The sequence below is a fragment of the Acipenser ruthenus genome, chromosome 11 (assembly GCF_902713425.1).
Source record: "Acipenser ruthenus chromosome 11, fAciRut3.2 maternal haplotype, whole genome shotgun sequence".
Lineage (NCBI taxonomy): Eukaryota > Metazoa > Chordata > Actinopteri > Acipenseriformes > Acipenseridae > Acipenser > Acipenser ruthenus.
The window spans coordinates 34,483,730-34,506,235 of record NC_081199.1 but is presented as its reverse complement, the minus strand read 5'-3'; the positions used below and the strand labels follow the sequence as shown (position 1 = coordinate 34,506,235).

General features: G+C 35.6%; 1 long non-coding RNA gene across 4 annotated transcripts in view; it reads right to left on the bottom strand.

The window, feature by feature from the left end:
• The window catches only part of LOC117426197 (uncharacterized), a 93,537-nt gene extending 74,496 nt beyond the window's left edge, over nt 1–19,041 (bottom strand). For 3 of the 4 annotated variants that reach the window (XR_009330578.1, XR_009330576.1, XR_009330579.1), the window contains exons 1-4: nt 18,633–19,037; nt 11,467–11,563; nt 8,606–8,741; nt 8,084–8,169 (exon numbers count right to left, since the gene is read on the bottom strand). This is a non-coding gene — a long non-coding RNA (uncharacterized LOC117426197). Of the gene's footprint in view, nt 1–8,083; nt 8,170–8,605; nt 8,742–11,466; nt 11,564–15,156; nt 15,256–18,632 lie in introns of all 4 variants that reach the window. The other variant, XR_009330577.1, reaches the window with a different exon arrangement.
• Nucleotides 19,042–22,506: the final 3,465 nt, after the last annotated feature.

Here is a 22,506-nt window from a genome sequence, read left to right as displayed (position 1 = left end):
AATTAGAAACTTATTAGGTTCTCTGGTAAAGGACACATCTTTACATTTATAAATAACACTTTATATAGCATTTAACCAATTTGGAAACATTGCAAACAAATATATACTTAATTTTCAACTGTGTGTATGCACAATATATAAATATAAAAACTGGCAGAATAATGCAATCCATTCTCAGTGATATTTGAATGTAAAGTTCATGGAAATAACTGTAAAACTTCAGTGAAAGATATTTTTGAAAGTATATTTATGTTGCTGTTTTAAATATTAACTAGCAAAAAAGAAATGCCAGTTGTATGACTTTACCTTGATATATACTGTTTTTTGCTTTTTGTACCTTAGGTAAATTATTACCTTTTGTGTTACATGTTGCATATTACATTAGTTTTTTATGTTGCACCCTAATTCATTAGGCTACTAGACAATTCACTCTTAGAAAGACAGAGAATGAGAGTCTATAAAAATACATTGATTTTCTCATCTCAATGAAATTAAGGTAATTGAGTTTTCTGTATTACATGTGAACAGTTCAAAGTGTGCGTTTTGACATTAGGAAGCTATTATTGTACTAGACCATCACAAAGAGTGCAGTTTGAATCTATGTTATCATTAAATGTTTTAAAGTCCTAAATTGCAAGCTGCTATTTAAGCAATTCACAATCACTGGTCATTACCAATGCAGAATGTGCATTATACTGTATGTCTGCTTTATTTAAATTTTTTATCCACTTTTTTGATAGTTCTGCTGGGGAATGTTCCTTAAAATTTTTTCTCATGTTCTCCTTGTTTTTTAACTTCCAGTTTCTGGTGATAAGGTGTCAGGAAGGTTCCCTTTCAATTCGAAGACGACCACCAAAATGTTACTTAAGGAATATGCCTGCCTATTAGTAGGTATTTACTGAGCTCTTTTATATCAGAGCTGCCGATAAGCCCCTTCCTGCAGTGACATTCTCGGTCCCGCCTACCGAGGGGTTAAAACCGTCAGCCCACGGGAGCCATTTCTCTTTTTGCCTCTCAAGATGGTAATGTATGACCTCTGTGTTGAACTGAGCGTGTTTTGATAAATAACTTTTCTCAGTCGACTGCAGTTCCCCTGCATTCGTGCTGAAAGCTGGCTTGCCGCTTTTGTGGAATCAGCAGCTCCAAATCAAAGCATCTTTTTTCTTTTTCTCCTTTCTTCAGCAGCCTGCTTGCTTGCGTTGCAGGCTGCCTTGTCTTACTGTCTGTCGTATGTGAGCGACTGTCTGTGCAGTATTGATTTAAAGGAGAGCGTGTGTTGTCTTTTCTAGCCTACACTCTTGAGGAGAACGCAGTTCCTCCACCGGGGCTAGGCGTTGCTGTACCTCCGCTGTTGAGTGATTCCGTCGGCTGCCGTGTGTGCAGTTGGACAAAATAAAAGTATTCATTGTTGTTGTTATGAGCCTGTTGTTGATACGTTCGTGCAACCCTGCTTTGCCTATGTTGTGCTGTGGTTAGCTGCAGTGCAGTTTAAAAAAAAATAAATAAATAAATAAACACAACACTAGCCAGGCACCTGTTGCTTCAATGCGTTTCCTGAAAATGTTTCCCTAAACGTTTTCCTTTAAAAAATGGAATGAATAGTTTCCCCGTGCATGCAGGGCTTTAGATTTGACATACCTTTATATGTTCATTTTAGATCTACTGTATCATCTATCATCAGGACTAACTCAGAAGAAAGAGGATCAAGTCAACGTGCAGCACAGTCCTTACTGTCAGCACCCTGTAGGCCCCCATCAGGTCTGGTTTGTAAATCAGAAGGGCCAGCTCCTCCAATAAGAAGCAGGCCCAGTTGACCCTGGCTTGTCTTAATATTTGACAGATTCTAATTCTCAAGACAAGTTTAAATTGAATTAGTGTATATTGCTGTGAAAATGTTTAATCCAAAATTATTAGTACATGAAGGGTTTTACAACTCAATTTATTAAGGAACTAAGTTTGGTCCTCATGAAGCCCCCCATTATTGTTATGGATTACATTTTTAATGTAGCGGTGTATATCTATTTTTTTTCCATTTCAGGGGTAATATGGTATGTGGTATTTTATTATACTGTATATGGGAATTTACTTGAGCTTTGATTTATATGGAATGTCTTCGGTGGTACAGTGCATCCCAACGAGTACTTCAGCAGTGTCACTGACCAACAGTTTCTTCTTGAAATTCAATTTCAGTTTGTTCATGTATGTTGACATTTTGTTTTGTATGTGTCTGTGCATGCCGAAGTTTTTTTATTTATATGTTCTATGGAGCAAAGCATTGGAGTGATAACATTAACAAACACATTTCAGCTCTATGATCTAACTTGATTCATGTATTTTTTTTCCTTCGTTTATTCATTCACACATGTGGAGTATTTCAAAATGCCTACTTGAAAAGAGTGCAATCAGTTCAGTGAATCCTACATTACACCCATCCATCATGGCTGTCCTAGATAGACATCGGGTGGAAATTCAGGCGCCACTGTGTTTTGTGAGTTTTTAAGGCTTATCTGAAGAAGACCCCATAAATCATTTCACCAAGCAGTGAAATAGGAGTGCCCAAATTCTGATTAAGAGAGGGCAATCCAGAAAGACTTGGAGGCAAGTTCTAGAAGAGTGGAGGTCACCTGAAGTTAACCGAGCAGTTAGAGGGACTGAAAATAATGCCCAATCATGTGAAGGTTTAGTACAAAGCACCCTGCTGGAGATTCCTCTACATCAGGAACCGTGGGAATGCCATTATTCCTATGTTTCAGTTTTGGAGGATCTTGTTGAAGGAGCAAAACTAATATAAAAGATGGCGGATTTTCATGAAACCAGAATATAAATACATTTTACTGCTCAAGCCAAATTGAAATTGTATATTGCTGCGAGTATGTTTAAGCCAGAATTCTTAACAAATGAAAGGTTTTATAGCTCCATTTTGGAAGTTGCATTTTTTTTATGTTAGTGCTCCAGAAATTGACCCTTGTTTTATAGAATATATCTTTATGTAGAATTGCATATTTCATCTTCTTGAAGAAGCAGCGCTTACAGTAAATAAGGGGGATTGTCATTAAATCCTGCATACTTGCAGAGATATGTGGATCAGGGAATGTATATTATTATTATTATTATTATTGGTTTCACATACCCTGATTACCACTAATCTCAGTCCATTACAACAACCTAATCAGGAAGTCAAGTACCTGAACCAATGAGAAAGGCTGGCTTCACAAGTAAATGACCTATCAGGGAAATTTGACAGAAATCAATTATCTGTAATTTGAAGTAGCTGTCTACAGTAAAAACTAAAAAGGCAACAAAATCAGATATGATTGCTTATTAAAGGCACACAATGTGGAGATTTTAACTTTACTGTACCAAAGATCTTTCACATTTAGTAAACCTCATGTACGCAACAAAAAGACCTGTGCCAGAATGTGATTTTTTAAGTTCACTTTTTTGTCTGTGCACCTTCTGTTAAAAGACTCAAAATGCTAAAGCATCATCTGTTCCAATATTTACCCATTAGGTCTCTAATACAAAGTCTAATCGGTATGCTTTAATCTTATTGCAGGATGCTAAATATGTTATTCTGCAGGTGTGAGTGAACAACTGGTATTTATTCGTTATACCAGTAATCACACCAGCAATCTATCTCTACTTTTTTTGTCCAAACTAAAAGCGTGATGTGCACAGCAGGTTCAAAAAGCTATGCTCACAGTTCAAATGAGCTGGATTACAGAGCATGACCACTGAGACCCTCACATGACAAAGCCTTTCTGAAATGAATATGCACGGTAAAATGCTCCCCGTACTGCTGCTAAAGCGATTTAAATCATGCACATGAAAAATGTAATCGCAAATTTAGCATGGTGGACGTTGTAGTCACATTGTGCCTGATTGCATAGAAGGTTCCAAGTGCGTTTTAAATGTCCTTTAAGATTGAGATTAAAACGTGTACTTACAAGATGCATATTAATCTAAAACTCAACATTTTTCAGTGTAGGATCACAGTGGGGGAAAATTGCGGCCAGCAGAGTTCAGTTTAATCCCAGTAGGTAATTACACTTTTAAATAATATTCCTAAATGAAATCATGTTTTTGGGTGATTCATTGAAACACCAAATTAAAAAAAAGGTAAATGTAAAATGTTATCCAATTGAGGGGGGAAAAGTTTTTTTATTATTATTTTTTTCCTTAATATTTTACTAGTGATTATATAATACACATTCTTGTTCATAATATAATAATACTTTATTCATCATTTTTAGAGATTTCAGAATATCTTGCCATTGGAATTATTTTTTGTTCCTATTTGAATAGTTAGAAAATATATTATAATAATTTAAACAGCAGTAGAGCTAAATACCGCCATTCTTTAACTGTATACCGGTATTACTCCTGGTTTTTTTTTTTTGTTGTTGTTTTTTCAGAGGGTTTATTTATTAGTCCCCTACAGTACTATTGTGAATACAATACAACATATGGTGGATAAAGATCAGCAGGTTTGTGGTTTTATGAGGTATTAAGATCTGCCACTCATTGCATTCTCCTTCACTTATATACAGTAGCTATCCTATCTTCTCTGACAAAGGAATAAACATTCATATTTTTGTGTTTCATCACTGCTGTAAACTACAGTGACAAATGATTAAGTGTTTTGACAGTAAAATAAAGGAACATGGCCATATTTGTTGTAAAACTTGTATCAGTCGTACAAAACAAATCTCAGCATCTTAAAATAAGACACTTCTGTTCTTTAAAATGTATTACACTTCCAGAGGGCAAAATATGTATAATAAACCTATAGAAAGCTCATGCTGGCAACAACAATTATTTAGTATGTGTAGTTTCTGCTCTGCATAAAAACGAAAAAAGAATACCATCGTAAATGTGCCTTAGTGTAGAATATCATAATAAAATATGTTTTGCTTCATACGTACCTCTGTTTGTTGTGTGGTGTTTTTTTTTTTGCAAATTTAAATTCAGAATACTATTTAACAGTATATATATATATATATATATATATATATATACATACATATACAGTATATATATATATATATATATATATATATATATATAAACTAGAAAGAGGTATGCAATTGTGTTTTTGGACAGTGGTATTAATAACATTAAAATATACCTAATGGTGTCATAACAATTAGTAATCCAGTAGTAAAAATGGATTCAAATCAATTTCACCTAAATTGTAGTTGGTCAATCATTATTTATATAACACAGGTTCCTATATATTGTGTTGTGGACTGAAAGGCATCCCTAATGCTACGTTTTTTTACTCAATTTATTAGACTGCTTGCTTTTTTATTACAAGATTGTAAAAAGCAAAAGGAATGTACACCAATGGGTGATATTGTAAATAGAAATGTCAATTTAACAAAAAACAGAATGAAAAATTGAACAAAACAGTTTGAAATATGAGTACAAGCACAAAAATCATGTTTTTTATTGAGGAGGCTAAATACAATTCCCTGAACTGTTGCTGTTAAAACTAATTGATTTATTGGTTCTTTGTGCAGGACACTATTATCTTTATACTCAGGGGATATAGAAACTCACTAGAAAGGACTAAAGTCTGTCACAGAGCCATGACAACTAAACGGTTTTCACTCATATACAGTAGAGGTTTCCCATGGCTAAGTATGTTTCTGTCAGGGAGCAACATAACATAATTGCACCCAGAGGATCCATGGTGATGCATCTTTTACATTCCTTTAGTTCTGGACTGACAGTATAACATCTTTACCATTATATAAAATCATCTAACAGGAATATGCTGGAAAAAATATATTAATTGTTCAGTAATATTATGCTTTTAATAATAATAATAATAATAATAATAATAATAATAATAATAATAATAATAATAAATTATTATTATTATCATTATTGCAAGACTATATGTCCAGTTAGCCTTCTGATCTACACTACTATTGCAATGAAGGGTTTTGTTTATCTCTTGACTGGTACTGTAGCTAGCCAATAGCCTACTCTTAAGGGCCTGTTTCAGTTCAGTACATCAGAGGTGAGCCAAAGATTCAAACCTACAGCTTCCCAAATCAAAAGCACCTATTGCTAACCACCAGGCTGATCATCGATGCTGTAAAATTATTTTCTTTAGTAAAAAAACAAAGCAGTGGACAATTTAGTTATTTTGACATTACACCCACAACATTCTAATGCTTAAGAATAGCTGTCAAATATGTCTCCACGGATATTCTAAACACAATAATATAAAAAATACAGTTTCCATGGAAAAGAGGGCATAGATGTACAGTACCTTCAACAAACATATTGCTGCCCCAAACTATCCAAATAACCTTTGCTCATTTGCAGACATTTCTATTCTCCCTTGGTAGAATGTACAATGAATGTTCAACGGTTTTACAAAAAGGTCTACATTTTGCATGGATAAGGTACTGTACATGGCGTATACAATTGAATTGTATTGGCTGCTTTCCCCAACTGACATTCACAGACATTGCATTAAGATTGCTCACTGACCATAAACCCACTTGAACACTGTGGTCTGGCTTGTCAGCGTGCCTCTAAAGGTGTGAGATGGCAACTCTATTTTTATCAGATAAAAAATACAACATGGCAGAACTATGGGAGCAACTGTAGGTATCACTTAACTGTCTCCTGATAAGGAACATTTGTTCAGTTAGGAAAAGTCATGTGATACAGAACAGCATTTATTAAAGCTTACACAACAAATAAAACATTATACATATTTTCATTACATCTTTGGCCTTTGGCCTCACATTTCGTGATAAACCTGCTCATAGTTGAGTTTGCCGATAGATAAAGCTCTTTCTAGCTGATCATTAGACTTGTTGTTTATCGGGTGATGAATAAAATACTCACCATTTAACTGACGATGTCCTGAAAATGGGGATGCCTAATATGCTTGATGTTTCCGATTAATCTAAAAAGTGAGTTCCCAGCCTGAACTACCGCTTTGCTAAATTGTAAGGAAACTTAAACTGCTTTACTACTTCAAATCAATAGGTCCCAATTTTTATAAAACACAAGCTGCATGATTGACCTTATAATTATATATACACCTTACAGAGTTTATGTTGAAAAGAGACAACTTTTTTGTTTATATACAGTATATATATATATATATATATATATATAATTTTTTTAAAGGTTGAAATGATACAAATGCATGTTTCTGACAAAAGGCCTTTTTCAGCTGTGTAAAAAGAAAAGTAAACACAGGGTAACTTGTTATTTGTACACTGCCGTTATACCTCCTTTCAAACACACATACACACATATTATATATAGATAGATAGATAGATAGATAGATAGAGATAGATAGATAGATAGATAAAAACTTGTGTTAATTAAAACAAATGCTTGTTCACTATCAAAGGCATCATATATAATCCACACTGCCACTGATATGAAAGAGATAGTAGTACATGTACAGTACATGTATATTGACTACTTAAACAGAAAACCATCTTGTTCTGCAACCTATAACAGAATTACAGTATATTTTAAACATAACCTATTAACTTTATCCAAAACAGGTACATTTGTATTTTGCTTGTTCGAAAAAATATTAAATCTGTAAGATGCATTTTGTTATTTTTCTATTACATTTCATATATTCAGTTTATGAGCATTATTATAAGCATTTTAAATATCAGGTATGGTTAGTATATAAGGCATTCCCTGCAGCCCTTTCCTCATTGCAGACAAAACAAGGGAAGAGTAACAGGAGCTGTCTGACGTTTATTTCATGTGGAATAGATATGGATGTCAAAGCAAAATCAGAAAGGAAGCTGATTTAACCCCTGGTGCCCACACGTGCACCCAGTCTGCCTCCTGCATTTCACACTCTTCAGGAGAGCAATGTAAACAGAATTATTTATGCTCAGAAAAATGTTGCTTAATTACTCATGCACCACTGTTTGCTTGTATTCAGAGCATCTATACCACCCACAGACAGGCGTTACTCAGCCACTAAAAGCTACCTTTAGTCTTGGCTGTTTGAAATTAGCACACTTGAGCTTTGAAAACTTTAGCAATTTATATATGCACAGAGACTGATATTTATACTCACCATATGATGTGTCCCTCAAGAATTTTCGTATTGCTTCTGTCCTCGGGTCCTAGCTTAGAGACTATAAATCTAGCAGGCGATTAATTCTATGCCCCAGAGAAACCAGCAATTAGCACTTGCAACCAGTGGAAAAAAATGCAATTGAAAAACATCCTTATTGTGGTCATCTATCTATCTATCTATATGAACTCATTTATAGCTCTATATGGCTAAATGGAGTATATATATATTATATTATATTATATTATATTATATTATATATATATATATATATATATATATATATATATATATATATATATATTAGCTCATATGAACTCATTTATAGCTCTATATGGCTAAATGGAGTATATTATACTGTTTACTTTATTTGGCTCTAAATCACACTACTGCACATAATGAAAGAAAAATATGAATGACATGTCATTTCTCTTAAATGGGTAATATGTTGCCAGCTCAGAGAGTGTACACTTGTTTCATGTGTCAAAACATTAATTCAGATATAGAATGTGTGGGATTTACCTGTTCTGTGCTTCCTCTTATCTTCAACTGGTAGAATTACTACATTTTCAAATGTTTTAGGGTATTATTGCGGTGTTCAGCAGTAGATTCTGGAGAAGGTATGATAAGGCTTCATTTCTTTGTAGCAGCCGGAACACTGAGATCAAAGCGGGGAAAGTGCAGTTCTTAGTATTGTTCAGTTCCAGAACAATCTGATGATTTCAACATTTTGGATACATTTTCTGCTCAAATTAACCAGTTCATCAAGGGCCAGATTAAATTAAACATAAACACGACTTTCATATTGCACACAATAATTCTGTTCTACAATGGTGAAAAATGTCAATGTCATTGAAAAAAATTTCAGTGTCAGTACTTTAATATAACAATATAAGGTTTTACAATATAATATAAGGTTTTAGCACACACATTTTATCCAGCTGTGCCATATTCAATCTGATCTGTGGGTGTGTGTGTCTGTGTGTGTGTTTGTGTGTTACCCAGGCTTGATAACACCAATACATTGATTTTGCATTTTTGTTACCATTTCACAAAAAATACTTTGTGTCACACTTAAATGAACATATTTCAATCTTCAAATCTGTGAAAGGAGTGCATAAGTATAATTGATGTATACATGTTTAGATTTGCATTTCTGTCTGATGTCTTTAATTCTACATAAAATGTTTTTCTTTTATGCCAAAGGGACATTGTATGGGTAAAACAATGCGTTATGATGCAAAACAATAAGTCGCTAGTTTTGTATTGGGAAGGAATTCATTACCTTTCAAATTCCTCCCTAATGAAAGTCTGTGTATATCTCCTCTGTGCATACATTCATTAGAAAGTCTACTGAAGGCCTGCTGCACTTACTTTCCTCTAATTATATCATCAGATCCTAATACTGTTACAGTCAGTTGCAGTGTACTTGTATGCAACTAAATCCTTGCTTCTAATTACTATTTTAGTCTTTTTTTTCCTCATGACATGTTGGTGATAGATCATTATTTTTCCAGCAATTTGTTCACATTTATATGCAATATAATTGGATCTGATTAATTATTATGATTAATGACTGCAGAGTTTCAATGCAAAGCTATTAATACTGGTGGTATCAAATAGAAGACATGGACAAATTAAAGGCAGTGGAGTACTGTTGCTTAAACTAGTAGCTCCTAGGTTTTAATAACCATTTGCTGTACTGAATCAAGCACAGATCACATCAATTATCTTCACTACCTTTTGTAGTGCAACATAGATGTAAAACCTTAAAATATGCATTTGATGAAAACAGACCTGTTGTAATAAAGATTTAACACAAGTTGAATATCAAACATTTTGTAAATATTATTTTGTATTACTGTATTCAATCTAGAAATCAAACTAGAAGACTAATTTGAATGCAGTATATGGTAAACAGAAAATAGAAATATTATTGCTAGTATAAAACATACTGTTATCTATATAAATTGATTACACTATATTTTACCATAAAAGATTTTCCATGTCAGGCACCATAAGCAAATATCTATCCATCTATCTATGTGTGTGTGTGTCTCTGTGTGTAAAAGTCACTTTGAGGATACCTGATGCTAGTTGTTAGAATACAATATGTCAAAGCCATGTGAATGACATGGTTTTTATCACACTGATGTGACCAGTCCCTGTAATATCAAGTATACTAATTCAGAATTAAAAATGTCAGATGTTATTTATCCCATAATTAAATACAGGCAATTTAGTCCTTCCTAAAAAAATACAGGCAGAATAGTTGAGTTAGACTGTAGTCAATTCATTTTGCATAGGAATGGCTCATTAAAAAAAAAAAGTGCTGTGCATTTGTATGAAGCCCTGATTGGACAGTGCACAAAATGAATTTATGGTGTCACTCAGAGTAGAAGAAGGACTAATGAGGAAGGAAGAGAGTGTATTGTGGTGTGGGTAATTCTAAACTACATTCATCCCTTCAGCTGGCAGTGCTCTGGGATTGGAGGTGTCCCTCATTATGTATGTGTCTCAGGAGCTTTCTTTAATATTTTAATAAATAACAACATCAGCCCAACAAGAAATTAATGAATAGTATCATTAATAATGAGCTGGAGCCTTGTAGTGATAGGACCGATATTAAATTGAACCACTGTGGGGCTCTCTTGAGATTTGGGATTTTTCCAGCAGCAAACAAGGCCACTGAATGAAGCAGCCATCGCTCTGTGCCAACAGCTTTTACAACAGGTTGAAAGTAATAAAAGAGGATTTTCTGTGCGATAAAGTTAAGCCCTAGAAAATCTGCTGGTGTAGATCGGTGTGAAAAGTACTGCCAGATGTGATCCTTAATTAAACTTTAATCAAGATCATTCTGTTTGCAGCAGAAGTAGCTAAAAAGAGGTGTCGATGCTGTACTAAAAACGTGCACCTAATAGGTTTATTATTATTATCATTATTATTATTATTATTATTATTTAGTGCCAGTGTTAGAAAGGGATTTCCTTAAAATTTTGTTATACCTTTTGCTCTTTATCTATAAATACAGTACCGATGCCTCAGTTAGCGCAATACACAAATGAACAATACAATATAATCTGGTCATTTATAATGGTAATATTCATTAATTGCAAGTGAACAGATTCAGGTCAAGTGTGTATTTTCTCAAAATGCTCTGTTTCATGTATGTGTGTGTGTGTGTGTTTTAAAGAAGATTTATTAATATTCAGTTATATTTAAATCTCTAATTGTCTCACTTTGTGATACAGTTTAATGTTTTTTAAAATAATGTATCATAAAATACCTATAAGCTGTACCATGAAGGTTTCATTCTGATTCAGACAACATAATCAAAGCAGTTGCAGGGAATACAATGTTAATCAAAACACACTGATATGTACCTTGTTCTCCACAGTTTTTGCTGAGATGGTCTGAGTAATGGTTCATGTTGCTCAGGCTCCATGTCACCTCCTTGTATTTATTCGTTCCCTTCTGTATCTGAAAACACAGGCAATTTCTTCATAATAAAAACTGGATTAGCATGTATCACAAGGATGCACCACCAGCTGTCACTTGGAAATTAGACCATCCTGCCCAATGCTTCTAACGATAATGAACAAATTAATAAATTAATGGCTTAGTTCTCAAGCTTTATTAAATGACTAATACTGCTGGAGCGTACAGAAATCAAATCATATTAAAGGAAATGTGCATTATAAAATCACTTATTTTTAATGAGAATGGCAGTTAACAGTATAAGTACCGTTTCTGAATCCATAGCATGGAAATTTTTATTTGATTTAATTTGCGCCTGTTGCATCATTGTACAATGGACTGGACAGTCAATTAGACCAAGAGTAAAATTTCCTTTTGTCCACCACTTTCTATGCCTTAACTCAATTGATGCAGAATGCATCACTTTTTTTTTTTTTACACTGATCCCTTATAATTAATTATTTGTATCCCTATTTATATGATGTAAATAAACCATTTTACTTATTTGTCACACATTGAATACACTGATGAATTCAAGGCCCCCTGTTTCTATTTAGTTAATAACTGACAGTATGATGGATATTGTTTTGAATGTAAGCACATACAGACACCCTCCGCCCTCATTATAACCGTCTTTTGGAACCATGCATTTTGTGAGTTCTGTATTTGCATATTATAATGAATGTGTTATAACAAATCTCAGAGTAGTTAGAAGTCACAAGAAGTCAGGAAATTAAAATCTTGCAAGATAGCACAATATTATTATTGTGTTGCAATTCTGAACAGATTAGCAAGACATCGCTGTTTGTACAAAGCCCTGTTCATTGAGGAAAAGCACAGAAAGAAACAGAACTGGATAATATACAGCACACATTTCATCCTAATCAGTTATACTGCTCTTTATGGAGGGGCCTGCTTAAAGGTTCATTGGACCTCAATCTAGTTTTTTTTATGTGTCTAATGTCTTGTTCAGGGCTCTAGTTCCTTAGGGGACCGATATGCAGGTACAGACAGATAAGCTCTTGGTTTTAGCTGACCTCAACACAAAGAGAGTGACACCTAAATAGCTAAATAACTATATCTGACAGAGAAGATCTTCACGTTGGTACAGAACAGGACTTCCACCATCAGCAGCTACTGACAGTATATACCAGAGTGTTCTAATGGTGGAAGAACAAGCATTTTTCATTTTTCTATTTTCTATTTTCTATTTTTAAGGGCCAGTACCAATTTAAACCATTGCACTTTTATTTTTTTTCACTTTTCTGATGTATGTGATTCTTATGAAACACAGCTGTCCAAATGCTATGGTAAACTTGGTTACATAGTTGAGGAATGCCATTGTACTTGAAACTTATTGTTATTATTATTATTATTAGTAGTAGTAGTCGTAGTTTTATTGCACTACTTGAGGAGCTCAGAAATCAGTAGTAGTAGTCCTATTTAAGTGCCGGTGTGGGGTCCTTCACCAGCTGCCCAGTGACAGCTGGTGATAAAATTCTACTTAGCACCCCCTAAACAAAAGGGGGTGCTAACAAAGCCAACACTTAACTAATTAAAAAAAGACTGTAAATTAAATGTTCAAAGAAAGAATGGAGCCAAAATAAACGATACAGAGCATGCCACTTAGAGTCCACTGGTCGACAAAGGCTGTCATGTCTTAAGTAATCCTTGAATAGACAAGGGCCCTGAAGAGAAGACGACCACCAACATTACTTTTGGGATATGCCTGCCACAGGTCAGGTACTCACTTAGCATTTTATGTTAGAGCTGCCGATAGGCCCCTCCATGGGGTGACGTCCTCGGTCCCGCTGTAACAAACAGTTACTCTGCTTGCTACTGTGATGTAGCCAATGCTACACCGCCGGCTGAGGGATTAAACAGTCAACCCCAGAGACCATTTCCTCTTTTGCATCAAAGCATGGATCCAACGCTCTCGTCCTATCCATATGATCTCTCAATGCCCTAACAGGGCAGAGGGAATTCAATCTCAGGTGGTTCTCCTCCGCAAAAGGAGGGGGATAGAAAGCCTCTAGTTCCACTGATAGGCTCAAACTAAGCCTTAGTGAGAGCCTCCAGTACCATGTCTAGATTCCATTCGGGGAGGACATCCTTCTTAGGAGGGCGTAACCGCAGAGCACCCTTCAGAAAACGGGTCGCTTGTATATGAGCACCCGGGACACTGAGTCAATGGGGACATGGCATGCAGATATCATTCAATCAATCAATCTTTATTTTATATAGCACCTGTCATAGTGGACCACCATCACAAAGCGCTTTACAAGATGCAGTAACACCAAAATCAATAATACTTTAAATACAGAGAAGTGCATAATACATGATATACAGTAAGGTAACAATGCCTAATACAATACAGTGAAAAATGCATAATACACGATATATATATATATATATATATATAGTGGCATAATACATGAAATAGTAGCTACAACACAGCAGCTAATAGCAGGTATCAGGCTAAAGAGCATGGAAAGCAAGAGAGAACAAGTGGGTCTTGAGAGTTGATTTAAAGAAAGCGACAGTGGAAGCGTCATGCACTTTTGCTCAGGGATAACAAGCAGGCCAGAGACGGAGGACCTCAGCTATGGCTGCTAGGTACACTTTCAACGTAGAGGGGGATCAACCTGCCTCTAATAGATCTTGCAGAAACTGCAAAATAGTTGCTATAGGGCAATAAATGGGGTCATGACCTCTGGTCATGCACCAGTTTTGAAAATACTTCCACTTATAGGTGTGTAACACTCTTGTGGAGGAGGCCCTAGCGTTCTGCAGTGTACTGACGACTGCGTCCGAGAGCCCTAAGGCGGACTGGCGGTCCCATTCAAGGGCCAGACCCACAGTTGGACCCCGGTTCTGGGTGCTACAGGGTGCCTTTCACCTGACTGAGGAGATCCATGCGCAGCAGGATCTCCTAGGGATGGCCCTGCAGCAGCTGGCAGAGGTTTGAAAACCAATATCTCCTGGGCCATCTGTGGGCCACCTGGAGAACTGTCGCCTTGTCTCTCCTGACCATCTCGAGGAAGGCAGGGAGCAGTGGTATCGGCAGAAAAGTGTACAAAAGAGCTTTGAGTCACTCGTGGGCTAGGGTGTCGACGCCTAGTGGACCTCCACAGCTGCGGAGGGAGAACTACAGGGGTCAAGGGGTCATCTCTGCCGTGGCAAAGAGATTAACTTGGGCTTCCCCGAAGCGTTACCAAATGTGCTGCACCACCTGAAGGTGCAGTCGCCATTCTGATGGTTGAGGACCCTCCTTTGAAAGGTCCGCTGCCCAGTTCACCACTCCCGGAAGATGGACAGCCTGGAGGGATAGAAGTGCCTCTGTGTCCAGCTCAACAGCCGAAAGGATATGCAGTGTAACCCCAGGAACCAAAGCCCTCCCTGGTGGTTGATGTACGCCACTACTGACTGGCTGTTGTTGTTTTTTTTGTTTGTTTGTTTTTTCAACTGCAACGCTTTCAGCACACAGGCAAAGCAGGGTCGTGAGGCAGGGTCAACACACAGGTGGACGCACAACAACAACACACAAAATATATATATATATATAAAATATATATATATATATTTTATATTCTCACCCAAGCTATGTAAACGGCAGCTGGCGGAGACACTCAACAGTGGGAATACGGCAAAGCTGCGCCCTGGCGGAGGAATGGTGTTCTCCCTGAAAGTGAAGGCTGAAAAGACAACACACACACACACTTTAATCAATACTGCACAGGCAGTCACTCACATACGACAGACAGTCGTAGTACAGGCAGCCTGCGACGCAAGCAACTCAAAATGGAGCCGCTGATTCCACGAAAGCAGCAAGGCCAACTCTCAGCACGATTGCAAGGGAACTGCAGTCGTGTCAGAAGAGCTCTTTCAAAAACACACAGGTTAAGCTTACTTTACCGTAAGTGAGAGGCAAAAGAGGAAATGGCCTCTGCGGGTTTAATGTTTAATCCCTCGGTAGGCAGCACCGAGGACGTCACCCCACAGAGGGGCCTATCTGCAGCTCTGACATAAAATGCTCAGTGAGTACCTGACCTGTGGCAGGCATATTCCAAAAGTAATGTTGGTGGTCATCTTCGAATTGAAAGGGAACAGCCATTTAGCTCCCTTTGCTTGAGACGAGTGTTTACTAAATTAAAAAAAAAAATCTATTAGAGACCTTAGGAGAGGATAGGAAGCATGACATTCTTCTTTTGCATGACCTTTCAGCAGTTTTGTTGAATTAAATACCACAATATAAGAATTGTATTGCTAGAGGTAGGAAACGAATGTATGCCACTATTTAAATAGTATACTCACAGAATCCAATGCATGTTCTTGATAATCTGAAAACAGATTTTAATAAGCGGGGCATTGACAGCCTCTTAAAATCATTATAAAATGACAAGCATATTGATCTCTTGAGGCTTTAAATAGTCTATTGATCATTTTAATGGAGGTGTGAATCCTACCACACAAATGGAGTGGTCTTTATAATATTCACACATATTGCACTGTACAAGCAGTGTCTGATGATTCACTGCGTCCCGCTATGGATTCTGAACTCTGTGACTGGTCACCGGCTTGTGGCTTTTACATATGATGCAATGAAAAATGATGTTACTTATTTGATTTCTGAGTGAAGTTACAATTTTTTATTTCGACAAAAAATTGACAGACAAGATTTTATTTACCAAACCAGCTTATACAAGTTGTACAATAAATGTTTGTTTGAAACCTTTCAAATAACACTGCCAGATGTGTTTTAGCTTACAGTACATTAGAAAGGCCATTATGTTCTGCTAGACAAATTCTATAAGTACTGGTAACACTGTCAAAACATGGAGATTTATAGTACCGGTTCCTCAAAGAATGCAGACCTTTTGCGTTGGTCTATAGGCTTCAAAAGAAGATTGTTGGTTGGTGAATTTATCCATCAATCATGACAACTCCCTTTTGGGATATTTGTGAAAAATAAACCAATTAGTGTATAACCATACTTATCTTATAGTAAGGGGCTTACTGAAAAGCTTAGTGAGACATATAAGGAATTGCCACCTTCAGAGGGCAAGTTGAACTTTTGGTGAAGCCAATGTATTTTCACATCTGAAGTTCCTGTTTATTCAGAGAGGCCTTGGGTGAGAGATTTTGTTCAGGTAAGTGAGTTAAAAAGGTACAATGGAGGATGCATGCTTTATGGTTGGAAATACAGGCTAGGGGCTAATATTACTTACGTGTTCGTAAATACTGCGAATTCGTAGCCTCCGTCCTACGTAGAATTTCTGCGTGCGATGTACCAAGCAGCTCTTTTTCGTGAACAATTATCGTAATTTGACCGCAAGTTTACGAACACGATACATTACTGCTCATTATACAAGAGAGTTCGTAGTTTGCATCTCATTATAAAAAGAGATTCGCAACGCCGAAAGTCACGATTTAGAACTTACGGAAGTAAAATAAACATTACAATGTAATAATGTAGCGCAAACATGCAGACCCCGGGCACAGCGAAAACAAACCAAAATGTAATCTAAAACAAAGGGTCCCCAACACGAAAAGCATGAATAAAACTAAGCTTGTTTCTACATATAGAAGTTTAACATGTTACATATGCATGGTAATGCTGCACCCACACCATTGCTTCCCTACACGCTTTCAGCGCTCTAATTTAATTTAAGAATATTGCAGAAAAATGTTGTTTTATGTATATTTTAGTTAAGTAAAGGAAATAAGTACAGTACATACAGCAGGCTACGGAGGTAAATACTTTTCGTCGGGTTCCATTTGTCTATGTACTGTCAGTAACTTTTATTTCTAATTGTTACAGTACAGTATTGTTCAGCCAACACCTGCCCCCGCCGTACTGTAGCCTACTGCACTGTGCTCCGACTGGAGGCAATTTGAGAAAATACTGAATATATGTGAGCTCTGTCAAGTTGTTCTGCTTGGATTTTGTATCTTATACAGTAATAATACAGGCCTATTGCAAATGGTAACAAGTACGTGTTTTCTTTATATTGTCATCATAACATGTAAATGTACAAAAAGCCAGATTCAGTAGATCAGCTATTACCATTTAAACGTGATAAACGTGATAAACACACAATCAGTATGATTAAACAAAATAATCCAAATAATAATAAATAATTTATTTTTGATAACACAACCTAATAAATTACTCTGCTATTATCTTGCTGAGCACACCGATGCAGTTTTGTACTTAAAAACAAGGGTCGACTTCACAATTTTACTTTTTCTGACGGGACAAAAAATGAAGGCTGTTTTTGCTATCCTTGCTTTCAAACTACGTGTAAAATGTTTACTTTCGAGTGGTATTACCTGTATAGTTTGTTTAGATTATGTGAAGAACCTCGTGGTGTATGTTTGATATTTTTCCTACCTAAAAGCAATTAGAAAGAGCAGCGTATCACTGCCTATCATTCCACCAAGTAATATCCAGTGCAAAAGCAGTATGCTTTAACATAAATAATAAACCAAAATAAAATGTATTTATTGCCATTGATATTTAATATAGACTAGTAATTATATATATATATATATATATATATATATATATATATATATATATATATTTAAGTAACTAAATGCACACGTTTAAACAGAAAGTTTCACATATGAACAGATTGTTCAATCTACACCAGTCAGAGGCATGCGTCAAATGACACAAACCGAAGTCGTAAACGCGAAACTTCGATATTATAATGAGATTTGAATACAAAAGTACTTTGAAACGAACAGTCGTAATGAAACTTCTGCACCAGGGATGAAACTAACTTACTGGAGTGAAAATGACTTTAAAGTAAGTCTACGAAGTCACAAAAACCTACGAAAAGTCAATATAAGAAAGATAAATCAGTGATACATAGAGCTCTAAATGTTTACGTACCGTAATCCGGGGATATTTTGGACGTCGTTGAACATTGGACAGAAATTTAAAATAAAACACTACGTTTTATTTTTTTTAAAAAACGTAAACAAACTATACAACGTTTTAAATCTCTGGTTCTTAGCTTTCTAATGAGCAGTTTAGTTTTATTCTATTCTTGGATTTACTTACCTTTGTTGTATGATTTGTGGGAGGCGTTAAAACGACTACAAACGTCGTCAAACTTTCATCTGTACAGCCCAGCCTGAAGCTCGCAGGTAGATCTGCTCTGTATTGTCAGAATCTGCACAAATCACTGATTTGAGGACATTTTGTTTTTAATCTGTAGCCTTTACATGGCCAAGAAAATGACCTGTCCAGTGTTATCTCCAAGTACTGCGACTTCTTTGGGGTAACTCGGGACAGAAATAGTTCTGCATATGTACCAAGGATAATAAAATTATTATTATCCTTGAATGTACTACGTTATTATACCGCATACTACTTTTTATCCCACATGTGATTTTCATCTCGTCACTGATCATGTGAGGGTGTTAACATTAAATCTCGCGATAAGAATTTCAGACTAGGAAATCCTCATAGCGGAAGGGCATTAGAGTGCAGAGACGATGGTTCAAACGTATAAAAGAAAACTTGGTGCTCGAAACTACCATATACGGAACTCAACGAAAAGGCGCTGTCCAGTTTGAAGAAGGCCTGTTGATGATCTCAGTGTTCAGTGAAACTTTAAAAAAAAAAAAAAATGAAAGAAATAAAGAAAAAACAGGACCCAAATATTTGTTTACAGGTTAACATTACTCAGTTTATGTTTGTTCTCAACAGCTTTTTGAGTAATGAAAGCAAAAAAAAAAAAAAAAACTAGTTCAGGGGTTTAGAGTTCTGCCTCCGCAGCAAAATTGTTTTGTTTTTTTGGCCAAAAAAGCACAATTTATTTTCTCCTGTGGACAAACTCCAGTATTTTTGTTTATTTCTTAAAAAAAAACTTTCAGGTGTCCAATGTTGAAATGAGGAAGGTTTAATGGTTAAGTCACAGTTTTGAAGTGGTGTCGAAAGACTCCACAAAGCCCTGGAACATTGGACACATTTTAAAAAAAAGGGTCTTTAAGTCACGTGTTACAAAAATGTTTCAACTCTATTATATAGCCCTAAGGTATACCTGTAAATATATCACAAATTTAGTTCTAAAAAATGGATTATAAAAAAGGTTTTACAAAAAATGTGTCAAAACTGTCCAAAATAGCCCCAGATTACGGTACTACAAAAGCTCATATATATTTTTTTTCCCTTCATTACAAGTTTTAACAGAATGCTTAAAGTATCTTAGTAAGACACACAGAAAACATTCCTTTTTTGAACCTGCTGTACTGCCTAAGTCAACGATTGTCAGCCTCCAGCGGACTTCAGAAAGTTATGTACAATGTGAGAAAAGTCACTTTAACCAGAGATCTGACAGGCACCTTTATACTGCTGGGATGTTATTATGAGCCATTTTTAAGTATGCTTAATATCCTACAATCCGCCTACCCCCAGTTGTTGAAGAACCTTTTCACTTTTTAGTCACAGTTAGTGTTAAAAGGCTTAATAAAGTGGAAAATGGAGTGGCTGACAAAAAAGTTTCACTAGATGTTTAAAGCCTTTTTTTTTTTTTAATGAAGAACGCACCCAATACAGTCGAGGAACTTCAGGCTCAGGTTGTTTCTTATGCATCTGCCATTATATATTTTGTACTTAAATGTTGCCAAAAAACAAATTCCAATATCTTATTGTTTTTTTTTTTTTAACCTAAGATTGAAACCCAAGCAACCTTTCTATATGTGATGTTAGTGGTGTTTGAATGGTGGTGTTGGATTAAGAGTATATATAAAAATAGGAGGTCGTCTGCTCACGGTGACCTAAGCACCGTATTTCTAGTCAAAGTCTGGACCACAGTCTATAAGTGCATACTTTATAATCTGTGCTCTTAAAAACTAATTAAAATCTAATGATAAAGGGTTGCAAGATATCTCACAGTAATTGACCAGCTCTGAGAGTTGAACCTTGCAGCAACAACCTTCACACAATCAGAGGAATGGGGTGTATTAACTCAAATTGGTAAACTGAAGAAGTCTGTACTGTATAATGTGCTTTTTATTAATCAGGTCAATCTCACTCTACAGGAAAACAATTGTGATGTGTTCAGTATATCACCATCCAATCAAACATAATATTACCCATCATCAGCAGGACCATCATCACCATAACACTTTCTAAAAAGCCAAGATCTTGTCAGTGAAAAAAAAGGACATTTGAATGTTAATGACAACATATACTGTGTGCGGTTTACCATTTTAGTGGGGTTTTTTAACGCCATATTCCACAAAAAAAAAAAAAGTTTTAACAACCAAATGTTTCTTTTATTTTCCTCTAGAATTTACTGCAGTAACTATAGTAGTAATTATTTTATTTTTAAGAAAAGGCTTTATTTTGCACATAGAAGGGAGGTTCTTATTTCTTTGGCTGCTAAGGGTTATTTTCAGAACATGAGATCAAAGAGCCATCTGTTTCTTAAATGAAACCCTTCTTATTTCAGGTTGAAAGTGACTTTATTTATTACAGATATTTCCCAAGGTTATATATATATATATATATATATATATATATATATATATATATATATATATATATATATATATATATATGTAAGAGAGAGAGAGAGAGAGAGTATTACAGTGTTTGTCACTAACAGGCACCTGCTGAAATGAATTAAGTCCCCTTTGCTTTGTTAACTTTCATAGCATGTTTTCTTACCAGAGCCTTCACCACCTGAAAAATTAGTGGAAGAATTTGACTGATTATAGCAGCTACATTGCTTGTTCTGCTGCTTGTTCTAAAAGGGATACTCAGCAGAACTTGTTTTTTTTTTCTTTCATTTTGTGCTGTCTGCATGAGTAATTACCTCCCTGATTTCTGAGATGCAATTGAGTAGCTTCCGCATTAGAAAAATCCAAAGATTGATAGAGCCCTCTCTCCTAAAGGATTAGTTTGCTGTTGTAATTCCACTGCGTAGGTCATTCAAATAGCAGAATGCTACAAAGTTTAATTTGTCCTGTTTTCGGTAGGCAGGTATTGCTTCCTTATAAAATCACCTGAATGCAACGTGTCATCATTCACCATATAGGAAATATTTACTTTATATGTCTTTGCAGGTGGTGTTTTGTCTATCAGCAAAGTAGGCATGTGCAACATTTCTTAACCCTTTGGTGTATTAGCATTGAATGTACAGTCCTTTCAACTCGCCTATTCGAAAATGTTAATGCACAGTACTTTGCCAACAGCTGATCTTGGCTTTCCCCATATGAAAATGGTATTCATGACAACGGAGTACCATTTCCCCCAAATTTCAAGAGATTCACAAGTGGTGTGGGAGGAGAGGAGCTTGAACCCTGGTATCCAGTTATAACAAAGTCAGTTGCATTACCCATGCATTTATTTATATATAAAAAAATAATAAAAACTACTATAAAGGCATTTTATAAAGGGAACTTAAATATTGTATTGGGAAGAATTAATGGAATTTTGGGAAATCAAAAAAGCCTGTGAGCAGGATAATATATAATAAAAGTTTATTTTTCACATTATCTGGCTTATAATGAACAAATGTAGTTAGTGTGAAGAATGTGGTTGGACTTTTCAGTAATACATAAAGTTTTAGAGAAAACAAAATAGTGATTGCATTTATAAAAATGACCTACTGTATGGTGCGCGAGAGTAACCCTACACTGTATAGGGACCATTATTTACTTAAGAGTATCAATCTGGTGGTCTGAAAAATCAGGTGTAAGGCTGACACATACCATAGAGGGACTGAAACCCATTACAAATAAGATTATAAATGTGGAATGGGTCAAAACATTACCCAATCGTCATTTGTTTTTTTCTCCATGGACTGCTGAAATACCTCATCCAATTAGTTCCCTAAATTTAACTTTTTCCCCTGTAATCATTCTAATCTTTTTCAAATTTCTCAAAATTACTTTTAAGACATACTTCCTTGACAAAATCTTCC